The 15,229-nt window shown below is 52.0% G+C and overlaps 1 long non-coding RNA gene across 7 annotated transcripts; it reads right to left on the reverse strand.

The window, feature by feature from the left end:
* Positions 1-652: 652 nt before the first annotated feature.
* On the reverse strand, positions 653-11,271 carry LOC127915672 (uncharacterized). 7 transcript variants are annotated; one of them, XR_008091589.1, is made up of 5 exons: positions 8,654-8,806; positions 6,347-6,442; positions 3,087-3,182; positions 1,586-1,649; positions 653-913 (listed from the first exon to the last, which is right to left on the reverse strand). It is a non-coding gene; the product is annotated as an uncharacterized LOC127915672 (long non-coding RNA). The 7 variants fall into 7 exon arrangements; XR_008091587.1 differs by lacking the exon at positions 653-913 and adding an exon at positions 11,251-11,271 and having other exon boundaries at positions 1,196-1,649; positions 8,654-8,685; XR_008091577.1 differs by lacking the exon at positions 653-913 and having other exon boundaries at positions 1,196-1,649; positions 3,087-3,150; positions 6,347-6,410.
* Between the last annotated feature and the right edge of the window lie 3,958 nt (positions 11,272-15,229).

The following is a 15,229-nucleotide window of genomic DNA, read 5'->3' on the forward strand; positions in this document are numbered from 1 at the left end:
ACATACTCTTACATACTCTGTAATTTACATACTCTGTAATTTACATACTCTGTAATTTACATACTCTTACATACTCTGTAATTTAGATACTCTTCAAGCATTCTGCCTCTCCCACATATGTGTTTGATATTGTAAATATTGTAAATACAAATGCTAATTTCTAAGCGTCTTTGTAAGGGGTGGAATTAGCTTTTTTTTCTACATTCTATATTCATACAGTTGAATTCCACACGGGGATTCAGTCACAGAAATGTTAATGCAGTATATTTACATAGTTAGGGACTTTCGAAGAAAGGTCGTTTAATTGTAGGATTATTCGTTTGTAGGATATAATAATCAGTTATTTACTACTATAATTATTATATCTGTATTTATAAGGGAGCTGCAGGTAATTCTTCCTCCTTTATTTAACCTTTATTTAACCTTTATTTAACCTTTATTTAACCTTTATTTAACCTTTATTTAACCTTTATTTAACGAGGCAAGTCAGTTAAGAACAAATTCTTATTTTCAATGACGGCCTGGGAACAGTGGGTTAACTGCCTGTTCAGGGGCAGAACGACAGATTTGTACTTTGTCAGCTCGGGGGTTTGAACTGACCAATGCTCTAACCACAAGGCTACCTGCCGTCCCTACACTCTACCCACTAGGCTACCTGCCGTCCCTATACTCTAACCAATAGGCTACCTGCCGTCCCTACACTCTAACCACTAGGCTACCTACCGTCCCTACACTCTACCCACTAGGCTACCTACCGTCCCTACACTCTAACCACAAGGCTACCTGCCGTCCCTACACTCTAACCACTAGGCTACCCTGCCGTCCCTACACTCTAACCACTAGACTACCCTGCCGTCCCTACACTCTAACCACTAGACTACCTGCCGTCCCTACACTCTAACCACTAGGCTACCTGCCGTCCCTACACTCTAACCACTAGGCTACCTGCCGTCCCTACACTCTAACCACTAGGCTACCTGCCGTCCCTACACTCTAACCACTAGGCTACCTGCCGTCCCTACACTCTAACCACTAGGCTACCTGCCGTCCCTACACTCTAACCACTAGGCTACCTGCCGTCCCTACACTCTAACCACTAGGCTACCTGCCGTCCCTACACTCTAACCACTAGGCTACCTGCCGTCCCTACACTCTAACCACTAGGCTATCTGCCGTCCCTACACTCTACCCACTAGGCTACCTGCCGTCCATACACTCTAACCACTAGGCTACCTGCCGTCCCTACACTCTAACCACTAGGCTACCTACTGTCCCTACACTCTAACCACTAGGCTACCTACCGTCCCTACACTCTAACCACTACGCTACCTGCCGTCCTTACACTCTAACCACTAGGCTACCTACCGTCCCTACACTCTAACCACTAGGCTACCTGCCGTCCTTACACTCTAACCACTAGGCTACCTGCCGTCCCTACACTCTAACCACTAGGCTACCTGCCGTCCCTACACTCTAACCACTAGGCTACCTGCCGTCCCTACACTCTAACCACTAGGCTGCCTGCCGTCCCTACACTCTAACCACTAGGCTACCTACCGTCCCTACACTCTAACCACTAGGCTACCTACCGTCCCTACACTCTAACCACTAGACTACCTGCCGTCCCTACACTCTAACCACTAGGCTACCTGCCGTCCCTACACTCTAACCACTAGGCTACCTACCGTCCCTACACTCTAACCACTAGGCTACCTACCGTCCCTACACTCTAACCACTAGGCTACCCTGCCGTCCCTACACTCTACCCACTAGGCTACCTGCCGTCCCTACACTCTAACCACTAGGCTACCTGCCTCCCCCTCTAACCACTAGGCTACCCTGCCGTCCCTACACTCTACCCACTAGACTACCTGCCGTCCCTACACTCTACCCACTAGGCTACCTGCCGTCCCTACACTCTACCCACTAGGCTACCTGCCGTCCCTACACTCTACCCACTAGGCTACCTGCCGTCCCTACACTCTACCCACTAGGCTACCTGCCGTCCCTACACTCTAACCACTAGGCTACCTGCCGTCCCTACACTCTACCCACTAGGCTACCTGCCGTCCCTACACTCTAACCACTAGGCTACCTGCCGCCCCTACACTCTAACCACTAGGCTACCTGCCGCCCCTACACTCTAACCACTAGGCTACCTGCCGCCCCTACACTCTAACCACTAGGCTATCTGCCGTCCCTACACTCTACCCACTAGGCTACCTGCCGTCCCTACACTCTAACCACTAGGCTACCTGCCGTCCATACACTCTAACCACTAGGCTACCTGCCGTCCCTACACTCTAACCACTAGGCTATCTGCCGTCCCTACACTCTAACCACTAGGCTACCTGCCGTCCCTACACTCTAACCAATAGGCTACCTACCGTCCCTACACTCTAACCACTGGCTACCTGCCGTCCCTACACTCTAACCACTAGGCTACCTGCCGTCCCTACACTCTAACCACTAGGCTACCTGCCGCCCCTACACTCTAACCAATAGGCTACCTGCCGTCCCTACACTCTAACCACTAGGCTACCTGCCGTCCCTACACTCTAACCAATAGGCTACCTGCCGTCCCTACACTCTAACCACGAGGCTACCTGCCGTCCCTACACTCTAACCACTAGGCTACCTGCCGTCCCTACACTCTAACCACTAGGCTACCTGCCGTCCCTACACTCTAACCACTAGGCTACCTACTGTCCCTACACTCTAACCACTAGGCTACCTGCCGTCCCTACACTCTAACCACTAGGCTACCTACTGTCCCTACACTCTAACCACTAGGCTACCTACCATCCCTACACTCTAACCACTAGGCTACCTGCCGTCCTTACACTCTGACCACTAGGCTACCTACCGTCCCTACACTCTAACCACTAGGCTACCTGCCGTCCTTACACTCTAACCACTAGGCTACCTGCCGTCCCTACACTCTAACCACTAGGCTACCTGCCGTCCCTACACTCTAACCACTAGGCTACCTGCCGTCCCTACACTCTAACCACTAGGCTGCCTGCCGTCCCTACACTCTAACCACTAGGCTACCTACCGTCCCTACACTCTAACCACTAGGCTACCTACCGTCCCTACACTCTAACCACTAGACTACCTGCCGTCCCTACACTCTAACCACTAGGCTACCTGCCGTCCCTACACTCTAACCACTAGGCTACCTACCGTCCCTACACTCTAACCACTAGGCTACCTACCATCCCTACACTCTAACCACTAGGCTACCTGCCGTCCTTACACTCTGACCACTAGGCTACCTACCGTCCCTACACTCTAACCACTAGGCTACCTGCCGTCCTTACACTCTAACCACTAGGCTACCTGCCGTCCCTACACTCTAACCACTAGGCTACCTGCCGTCCCTACACTCTAACCACTAGGCTACCTGCCGTCCCTACACTCTAACCACTAGGCTGCCTGCCGTCCCTACACTCTAACCACTAGGCTACCTACCGTCCCTACACTCTAACCACTAGGCTACCCTGCCGTCCCTACACTCTACCCACTATACTACCTGCCGTCCCTACACTCTACCCACTAGGCTACCTGCCGTCCCTACACTCTACCCACTAGGCTACCTGCCGTCCCTACACTCTACCCACTAGGCTACCTGCCGTGCCTACACTCTACCCACTAGGCTACCTGCCGTCCCTACACTCTAACCACTAGGCTACCTGCCGTCCCTACACTCTACCCACTAGGCTACCTGCCGTCCCTACACTCTAACCACTAGGCTACCTGCCGTCCCTACACTCTAACCACTAGGCTACCTGCCGCCCCTACACTCTAACCACTAGGCTACCTGCCGCCCCTACACTCTAACCACTAGGCTATCTGCCGTCCCTACACTCTACCCACTAGGCTACCTGCCGTCCCTACACTCTAACCACTAGGCTACCTGCCGTCCATACACTCTAACCACTAGGCTACCTGCCGTCCCTACACTCTAACCACTAGGCTATCTGCCGTCCCTACACTCTAACCACTAGGCTACCTGCCGTCCCTACACTCTAACCAATAGGCTACATTCCGTCCCTACACTCTAACCACTCGGCTACCTGCCGTCCCTACACTCTAACCACTAGGCTACCTGCCGTCCCTACACTCTAACCACTAGGCTACCTGCCGCCCCTACACTCTAACCAATAGGCTACCTGCCGTCCCTACACTCTAACCACTAGGCTACCTGCCGTCCCTACACTCTAACCAATAGGCTACCTGCCGTCCCTGCACTCTAACCACGAGGCTACCTGCCGTCCCTACACTCTAACCACTAGGCTACCTGCCGTCCCTACACTCTAACCACTAGGCTACCTACCGTCCCTACACTCTAACCACTAGGCTACCTACCGTCCCTACACTCTAACCACTAGGCTACCCTGCCGTCCCTACACTCTACCCACTAGGCTACCTGCCGTCCCTACACTCTAACCACTAGGCTACCTGCCTCCCCTCTAACCACTAGGCTACCCTGCCGTCCCTACACTCTACCCACTAGACTACCTGCCGTCCCTACACTCTACCCACTAGGCTACCTGCCGTCCCTACACTCTACCCACTAGGCTACCTGCCGTCCCTACACTCTACCCACTAGGCTACCTGCCGTGCCTACACTCTACCCACTAGGCTACCTGCCGTCCCTACACTCTAACCACTAGGCTACCTGCCGTCCCTACACTCTACCCACTAGGCTACCTGCCGTCCCTACACTCTAACCACTAGGCTACCTGCCGTCCCTACACTCTAACCACTAGGCTACCTGCCGCCCCTACACTCTAACCACTAGGCTACCTGCCGCCCTACACTCTAACCACTAGGCTATCTGCCGTCCCTACACTCTACCCACTAGGCTACCTGCCGTCCCTACACTCTAACCACTAGGCTACCTGCCGTCCATACACTCTAACCACTAGGCTACCTGCTGTCCCTACACTCTAACCACTAGGCTATCTGCCGTCCCTACACTCTAACCACTAGGCTACCTGCCTTCCCTACACTCTAACCAATAGGCTACCTACCGTCCCTACACTCTAACCACTGGCTACCTGCCGTCCCTACACTCTAACCACTAGGCTACCTGCCGTCCCTACACTCTAACCACTAGGCTACCTGCCGCCCTACACTCTAACCAATAGGCTACCTGCCGTCCCTACACTCTAACCACTAGGCTACCTGCCGTCCCTACACTCTAACCACTAGGCTACCTGCCGTCCCTACACTCTAACCACGAGGCTACCTGCCGTCCCTACACTCTAACCACTAGGCTACCCTGCCTCCCCTACACTCTAACCACTAGGCTACCTGCCGTCCCTACACTCTAACCACTAGGCTACCTGCCGTCCCTACACTCTACCCACTAGGCTACCTGCCGTCCCTACACTCTAACCACTAGGCTACCTGCCGTCCCTACACTCTAACCACTAGGCTACCTGCCGCCCTACACTCTAACCACTACGCTACCTGCCGCCCCTACACTCTAACCACTAGGCTATCTGCCGTCCCTACACTCTACCCACTAGGCTACCTGCCGTCCCTACACTCTAACCACTAGGCTACCTGCCGTCCATACACTCTAACCACTAGGCTACCTGCCGTCCCTACACTCTAACCACTAGGCTATCTGCCGTCCCTACACTCTAACCACTAGGCTACCTGCCGTCCCTACACTCTAACCAATAGGCTACCTACCGTCCCTACACTCTAACCACTCGGCTACCTGCCGTCCCTACACTCTAACCACTAGGCTACCTGCCGTCCCTACACTCTAACCACTAGGCTACCTGCCGCCCCTACACTCTAACCAATAGGCTACCTGCCGTCCCTACACTCTAACCACTAGGCTACCTGCCGTCCCTACACTCTAACCAATAGGCTACCTGCCGTCCCTACACTCTAACCACTAGGCTACCTGCCGTCCCTACACTCTAACCACTAGGCTACCTACTGTCCCTACACTCTAACCACTAGGCTACCTGCCGTCCCTACACTCTAACCACTAGGCTACCTACTGTCCCTACACTCTAACCACTAGGCTACCTACCATCCCTACACTCTAACCACTAGGCTACCTGCCGTCCTTACACTCTGACCACTAGGCTACCTACCGTCCCTACACTCTAACCACTAGGCTACCTGCCGTCCTTACACTCTAACCACTAGGCTACCTGCCGTCCCTACACTCTAACCACTAGGCTACCTGCCGTCCCTACACTCTAACCACTAGGCTACCTGCCGTCCCTACACTCTAACCACTAGGCTGCCTGTCGTCCCCTACACTCTAACCACTAGGCTACCTACCGTCCCTACACTCTAACCACTAGGCTACCTACCGTCCCTACACTCTAACCACTAGACTACCTGCCGTCCCTACACTCTAACCACTAGGCTACCTGCCGTCCCTACACTCTAACCACTAGGCTACCTACCGTCCCTACACTCTAACCACTAGGCTACCTACCGTCCCTACACTCTAACCACTAGGCTACCCTGCCGTCCCTACACTCTACCCACTAGGCTACCTGCCGTCCCTACACTCTAACCACTAGGCTACCTGCCTCCCCCTCTAACCACTAGGCTACCCTGCCGTCCCTACACTCTACCCACTAGACTACCTGCCGTCCCTACACTCTACCCACTAGGCTACCTGCCGTCCCTACACTCTACCCACTAGGCTACCTGCCGTCCCTACACTCTACCCACTAGGCTACCTGCCGTGCCTACACTCTACCCACTAGGCTACCTGCCGTCCCTACACTCTAACCACTAGGCTACCTGCCGTCCCTACACTCTAACCACTAGGCTACCTGCCGTCCCAACACTCTAACCACTAGGCTACCTGCCGTCCCTACACTCTAACCACTAGGCTACCTGCCGCCCCTACACTCTAACCACTAGGCTACCTGCCGCCCCTACACTCTAACCACTAGGCTACCTGCCGTCCCTACACTCTAACCACTAGGCTACCTGCCGTCCCTACACTCTAACCACTAGGCTACCTGCCGTCCCTACACTCTAACCACTAGGCTACCTGCCGTCCATACACTCTAACCACTAGGCTACCTGCCGTCCCTACACTCTAACCACTAGGCTATCTGCCGTCCCTACACTCTAACCACTAGGCTACCTGCCGTCCCTACACTCTAACCAATAGGCTACCTACCGTCCCTACACTCTAACCACTGGCTACCTGCCGTCCCTACACTCTAACCACTAGGCTACCTGCCGTCCCTACACTCTAACCACTAGGCTACCTGCCGCCCCTACACTCTAACCAATAGGCTACCTGCCGTCCCTAGACTCTAACCACTAGGCTACCTGCCGTCCCTACACTCTAACCAATACGCTACCTGCCGTCCCTACACTCTAACCGCGAGGCTACCTGCCGTCCCTACACTCTAACCACTAGTCTACCTACCATCCCTACACTCTAACCACTAGGCTACCCTGCCACCTCTACACTCTAACCACTAGGCTACCTGCCGTCCCTACACTCTAACCACTAGAGTACCTGCCGTCCCTACACTCTAACCACTAGGCTACCTGCCGTCCCTACACTCTAACCACTAGGCTACCTGCCGTCCCTACACTCTAACCACTAGGCTACCTGCCGTCCCTACACTCTAACCACTAGGCTACCTGCCGTCCCTACACTCTAACCACTAGGCTACCTGCCGTCCCTACACTCTAACCACTAGAGTACCTGCCGTCCCTACACTCTAACCACTAGGCTACCTGCCGTCCCTACACTCTAACCACTAGGCTACCTGCCGTCCCTACACTCTAACCACTAGAGTACCTGCCGTCCCTACACTCTAACCACTAGGCTACCTGCCGTCCCTACACTCTAACCACTAGGCTACCTGCCGTCCCTACACTCTAACCACTAGGCTACCTGCCGTCCCTACACTCTAACCACTAGGCTACCTGCCGTCCCTACACTCTAACCACTAGAGTACCTGCCGTCCCTACACTCTAACCACTAGGCTACCTGCCATCCCTACACTCTAACCACTAGGCTACCCTGCCACCTCTACACTCTAACCACTAGGCTACCTGCCGTCCCTACACTCTAACCACTAGGCTACCCTACCGTCCCTGCACTCTAACCACTAGGCTACCTACCGTCCCTACACTCTAACCACTAGGCTACCCTGCCGCCCCTACACTCTAACCACTAGGCTACCTACCGTCCCTACACTCTAACCACTAAACTACCCTGCCGTCCCTACACTCTAACCACTAGGCTGCCCTGCCGCCCCTACACTCTAACCACTAGGCTACCTGCCGTCCCTACACTCTAACCACTAGGCTACCTGCCGTCCCTACACTCTAACCACTAGAGTACCTGCCGTCCCTACACTCTAACCACTAGGCTACCTACCGTCCCTACACTCTAACCACTAGGCTACCTACCGTCCCTACACTCTAACCACTAGGCTACCTGCCGTCCTTACACTCTAACCACTAGGCTACCTGCCGTCCCTACACTCTAACCACTAGGCTACCTGCCGTCCCTACACTCTAACCACTAGGCTACCTGCCGTCCCTACACTCTAACCACTAGGCTGCCTGCCGTCCCTACACTCTAACCACTAGGCTACCTACCGTCCCTACACTCTAACCACTAGGCTACCTACCGTCCCTACACTCTAACCACTAGACTACCTGCCGTCCCTACACTCTAACCACTAGGCTACCTGCCGTCCCTACACTCTAACCACTAGGCTACCTACCGTCCCTACACTCTAACCACTAGGCTACCTACCGTCCCTACACTCTAACCACTAGGCTACCCTGCCGTCCCTACACTCTACCCACTAGGCTACCTGCCGTCCCTACACTCTAACCACTAGGCTACCTGCCTCCCCTCTAACCACTAGGCTACCCTGCCGTCCCTACACTCTACCCACTAGACTACCTGCCGTCCCTACACTCTACCCACTAGGCTACCTGCCGTCCCTACACTCTACCCACTAGGCTACCTGCCGTCCCTACACTCTACCCACTAGGCTACCTGCCGTGCCTACACTCTACCCACTAGGCTACCTGCCGTCCCTACACTCTAACCACTAGGCTACCTGCCGTCCCTACACTCTACCCACTAGGCTACCTGCCGTCCCTACACTCTAACCACTAGGCTACCTGCCGTCCCTACACTCTAACCACTAGGCTACCTGCCGCCCCTACACTCTAACCACTAGGCTACCTGCCGCCCCTACACTCTAACCACTAGGCTACCTGCCGTCCCTACACTCTAACCACTAGGCTACCTGCCGTCCCTACACTCTAACCACTAGGCTACCTGCCGTCCCTACACTCTAACCACTAGGCTACCTGCCGTCCCTACACTCTAACCACTAGGCTACCTGCCGTCCCTACACTCTAACCACTAGGCTATCTGCCGTCCCTACACTCTAACCACTAGGCTACCTGCCGTCCCTACACTCTAACCAATAGGCTACCTACCGTCCCTACACTCTAACCACTGGCTACCTGCCGTCCCTACACTCTAACCACTAGGCTACCTGCCGTCCCCTACACTCTAACCACTAGGCTACCTGCCGCCCCTACACTCTAACCAATAGGCTACCTGCCGTCCCTACACTCTAACCACTAGGCTACCTGCCGTCCCTACACTCTAACCAATACGCTACCTGCCGTCCCTACACTCTAACCACGAGGCTACCTGCCGTCCCTACACTCTAACCACTAGGCTACCTGCCATCCCTACACTCTAACCACTAGGCTACCCTGCCTCCCCTACACTCTAACCACTAGGCTACCTGCCGTCCCTACACTCTAACCACTAGAGTACCTGCCGCCCTACACTCTAACCACTAGGCTACCTGCCGTCCCTACCCTCTAACCACGAGGCTACCTGCCGTCCCTACACTCTAACCACTAGGCTACCTGCCGTCCCTACACTCTAACCACTAGGCTACCTGCCGTCCCTACACTCTAACCACTAGGCTACCTGCCGTCCCTACACTCTAACCACTAGAGTACCTGCCGTCCCTACACTCTAACCACTAGGCTACCTGCCGTCCCTACACTCTAACCACTAGGCTACCTGCCGTCCCTACACTCTAACCACTAGAGTACCTGCCGTCCCTACACTCTAACCACTAGGCTACCTGCCGTCCCTACACTCTAACCACTAGGCTACCTGCCGTCCCTACACTCTAACCACTAGGCTACCTGCCGTCCCTACACTCTAACCACTAGGCTACCTGCCGTCCCTACACTCTAACCACTAGAGTACCTGCCGTCCCTACACTCTAACCACTAGGCTACCTGCCATCCCTACACTCTAACCACTAGGCTACCCTGCCACCTCTACACTCTAACCACTAGGCTACCTGCCGTCCCTACACTCTAACCACTAGGCTACCCTACCGTCCCTGCACTCTAACCACTAGGCTACCTACCGTCCCTACACTCTAACCACTAGGCTACCCTGCCGCCTCTACACTCTAACCACTAGGCTACCTGCCGTCCCTACACTCTAACCACTAGACTACCCTGCCGTCCCTACACTCTAACCACTAGGCTGCCCTGCCGCCTCTACACTCTAACCACTAGGCTACCTGCCGTCCCTACACTCTAACCACTAGAGTACCTGCCGTCCCTACACTCTAACCACTAGAGTACCTGCCGTCCCTACACTCTAACCACTAGAGTACCTGCCGTCCCTACACTCTAACCACTAGGCTACCTACCGTCCCTACACTCTAACCACTAGAGTACCTGCCGTCCCTACACTCTAACCACTAGTCTACCTACCGTCCCTACACTCTAACCACTAGGCTACCTGCCGTCCCTACACTCTAACCACTAGAGTACCTGCCGTCCCTACACTCTAACCACTAGTCTACCTGCCGTCCCTACACTCTAACCACTAGGCTACCCTACCGTCCCTGCACTCTAACCACTAGGCTGCCCTGCCGTCCCTACACTCTAACCACTAGGCTACCCTACCGTCCCTACACTCTAACCACTAGGCTGCCCTGCCGCCCTACACTCTAACCACTAGGCTACCTGCCGTCCCTACACTCTAACCACTAGGCTACCTGCCGTCCCTACACTCTAACCACTAGAGTACCTGCCGTCCCTACACTCTAACCACTAGAGTACCTGCCGTCCCTACACTCTAACCACTAGTCTACCTACCGTCCCTACACTCTAACCACTAGAGTACCTGCCGTCCCTACACTCTAACCACTAGACTACCTACCGTCCCTACACTCTAACCACTAGGCTACCTGCCGTCCCTACACTCTAACCACTAGAGTACCTGCCGTCCCTACACTCTAACCACTAGTCTACCTGCCGTCCCTACACTCTAACCACTAGAGTACCTGCCGTCCCTACACTCTAACCACTAGAGTACCTGCCGTCCCTACACTCTAACCACTAGTCTACCTACCGTCCCTACACTCTAACCACTAGAGTACCTGCCGTCCCTACACTCTAACCACTAGTCTACCTACCGTCCCTACACTCTAACCACTAGAGTACCTGCCGTCCCTACACTCTAACCACTAGAGTACCTGCCGTCCCTACACTCTAACCACTAGTCTACCTACCGTTCCCGGCCAGAACGTGCTGCCGTCTTTGCCCTGCCTTGGTCTCTTTCTCTCTATACATCCAAGCCACTCTATGTGTAACACATTGAAGCAACTATTTCTAAGTAAGACTGTTCTCATTCAGCAGTACCGTTCAACGGGCAAGACGGTTTGGTGTTGCATCGATTTTCTAACGTGAAGTTTTGAAGTTAAGTGAGATTTTACACGTGATGACCAAAAAAAAAAGTTACTCTCATTAGATGAATCGTAGCACCTTTAACACCGGCTGCTAAAGGACAATGTGCACAACACTGTAATATTTTCGTATGTTTTTAAATCTGACTGTAGCACACTGTAAGTAGTCTACAGTTATGTGCTTCCTTATCACTGCGAAGAGGTATTTGGTCATGTTTGTGAAGTTAACTGAAAAGAAAAGAAAAGCCAGTATCATTGCTGTTTACTCTTACTCTTCAAAATAATAACCAACCCTATGCCAACATATAACTCCTCTAGAAGATACCAGGTTGACTGGTGCCAATATATCACTCCTATAGAAGATACCAGGTTGACTAGTGCCAATATATCACTCCTATAGAAGATACCAGGTTGACCAGTGCCAATATATCACTCCTCTAGAAGATACCAGGTTGACTAGTGCCAATATATAACTCCTTAGGTCCTTCTGTAGCTCAGTTGGTAGAGCATGGCGCTTGTAACGCCAGGGTAGTGGGTTCGATCCCCGGGACCACCCATACGTAGAATGTATGCACACATGACTGTAAGTCGCTTTGGATAAAAGCGTCTGCTAAATGGCGTATATTATATTATTATATCAGGCTGCCCAGTGCCAATATATCACTCCTCTAGAAGATATCAGGCTGCCTAGTGCCAATATATCACTCCTCTGGAAGATATCAGGCTGCCTAGTGCCAATATATCACTCCTCTGGAAGATATCAGGCTGCCTAGTGCCAATATATCACTCCTCTAGAAGATATCAGGCTGCCTAGTGCCAATATATCACTCCTCTGGAAGATATCAGGCTGCCTAGTGCCAATATATCACTCCTCTGGAAGATATCAGGCTGCCTAGTGCCAATATATCACTCCTCTGGAAGATATCAGGCTGCCTAGTACCAATATATCACTCCTCTGGAAGATATCAGGCTGCCTAGTGCCAATATATCACTCCTCTGGAAGATATCAGGCTGCCTAGTGCCAATATATCACTCCTCTGGAAGATATCAGGCTGCCTAGTGCCAATATATCACTCCTCTAGAAGATATCAGGCTGCCTAGTGCCAATATATCACTCCTCTGGAAGATATCAGGCTGCCTAGTGCCAATATATCACTCCTCTAGAAGATATCAGGCTGCCCAGTGCCAATATATCACTCCTCTAGAAGATATCAGGCTGCCTAGTACCAATATATCACTCCTCTGGAAGATATCAGGCTGCCTAGTGCCAATATATCACTCCTCTAGAAGATATCAGGCTGCCTAGTGCCAATATATCACTCCTCTGGAAGATATCAGGCTGCCAGTGCCAATATATCACTCCTCTGGAAGATATCAGGCTGCCTAGTGCCAAAATATCACTCCTCTAGAAGATATCAGGCTGCCTAGTGCCAAAATAGCACTCCTCTGGAAGGTATCAGGCTGCCTAGTGCCAATATATCATTCCTCTGGAAGATATCAGGCTGCCTAGTGTCAATATATCACTCCTCTGGAAGATATCAGGCTGCCTAGTGCCAATATATCACTCCTCTAGAAGATATCAGGCTGCCTAGTGCCAATATATCACTCCTCTGGAAGATATCAGGCTGCCTAGTGCCAATATATCACTCCTCTAGAAGATATCAGTCTGCCCAGTGCCAATATATCACTCCTCTGGAAGATATCAGGCTGCCTAGTGCCAATATATCACTCCTCTAGAAGATATCAGGCTGCCTAGTGCCAATATATCACTCCTCTAGAAGATATCAGGCTGCCTAGTGCCAATATATCACTCCTCTGGAAGATATCAGGCTGCCTAGTGCCAATATATCACTCCTCTGGAAGATATCAGGCTGCCTAGTACCAATATATCACTCCTCTGGAAGATATCAGGCTGCCTAGTACCAATATATCACTCCTCTAGAAGATATCAGGCTGCCTAGTGCCAATATATCACTCCTCTGGAAGATATCAGGCTGCCTAGTGCCAATATATCACTCCTCTGGAAGATATCAGGCTGCCTAGTACCAATATATCACTCCTCTGGAAGATATCAGGCTGCCTAGTACCAATATATCACTCCTCTGGAAGATATCAGGCTGCCTAGTACCAATATATCACTCCTCTAGAAGATATCAGGCTGCCTAGTGCCAATATATCACTCCTCTGGAAGATATCAGGCTGCCTAGTACCAATATATCACTCCTCTAGAAGATATCAGGCTGCCTAGTGCCAATGTTCCACTCCTCCTTGCAGCAATGCTGTATAATACTGTACCCTGTGTGTGTGTGTTCTCCCATCATGCAACAACATTATAAACTACTGTAACCTGAAAGCCACTGGAGACGTTACCTTGGTAACCATATCCACAGCAGCATCAAGACTGGCAGAAAAAGGTGGCGGTAGACATGGGGGGATGTGGACTTAATGATAAGGGGGAGGAATGGGACCTCATGGTATAGGAATGTAATGGTAAGGGGGAGGAATGGGACCTAATGGTATAGGAATGTAATGGTTAGGGGGACCTAATGGTATAGGAATGTAATGGTTAGGGGGAGGAATGGGACCTAATGGTATAGGAATGTAATGGTTAGGGGGACCTAATGGTATAGGAATGTAATGGTTAGGGGGAGGAATGGGACCTCATGGTATAGGAATGTAATGGTAAGGGGGAGGAATGGGACCTAATGGTATAGGAATGTAATGGTTAGGGGGACCTAATGGTATAGGAATGTAATGGTTAGGGGGAGGAATGGGACCTAATGGTATAGGAATGTAATGGTTAGGGGGAGGAATGGGACCTAATGGTATAGGAATGTAATGGTTAGGGGGAGGAATGGGACCTAATGGTATAGGAATGTAATGGTTAGGGGGACCTAATGGTATAGGAATGTAATGGTAAGGGGGAGGAATGGGACCTGATGGTATAGGAATGTAATGGTAAGGGGGAGGAATGGGACCTAATGGTATAGGAATGTAATGGTTAGGGGGAGGAATGGGACCTAATGGTATAGGAATGTAATGGTTAGGGGGACCTAATGGTATAGGAATGTAATGGTAAGGGGGACCTAATGGTATAGGAATGTAATGGTAAGGGGGACCTAATGGTATAGGAATGTAATGGTTAGGGGGAGGAATGGGAGCTAATGGTATAGGAATGTAATGGTAAGGGGGACCTAATGGTATAGGAATGTAATGGTAAGGGGGAGGAATGAGACCTAATGGTATAGGAATGTAATGGTAAGGGGGAGGAATGGGACCTAATGGTATAGGAATGTAATGGTTAGGGGGACCTAATGGTATAGGAATGTAATGGTAAGGGGGAGGAATGAGACCTAATGGTATAGGAATGTAATGGTAAGGGGGAGGAATGGGACCTAATGGTATAGGAATGTAATGGTTAGGGGGACCTACTGGTATAGGAATGTAAT

Source organism: Oncorhynchus keta, chromosome 3, assembly GCF_023373465.1.
Source record: "Oncorhynchus keta strain PuntledgeMale-10-30-2019 chromosome 3, Oket_V2, whole genome shotgun sequence".
NCBI lineage: Eukaryota > Metazoa > Chordata > Actinopteri > Salmoniformes > Salmonidae > Oncorhynchus > Oncorhynchus keta.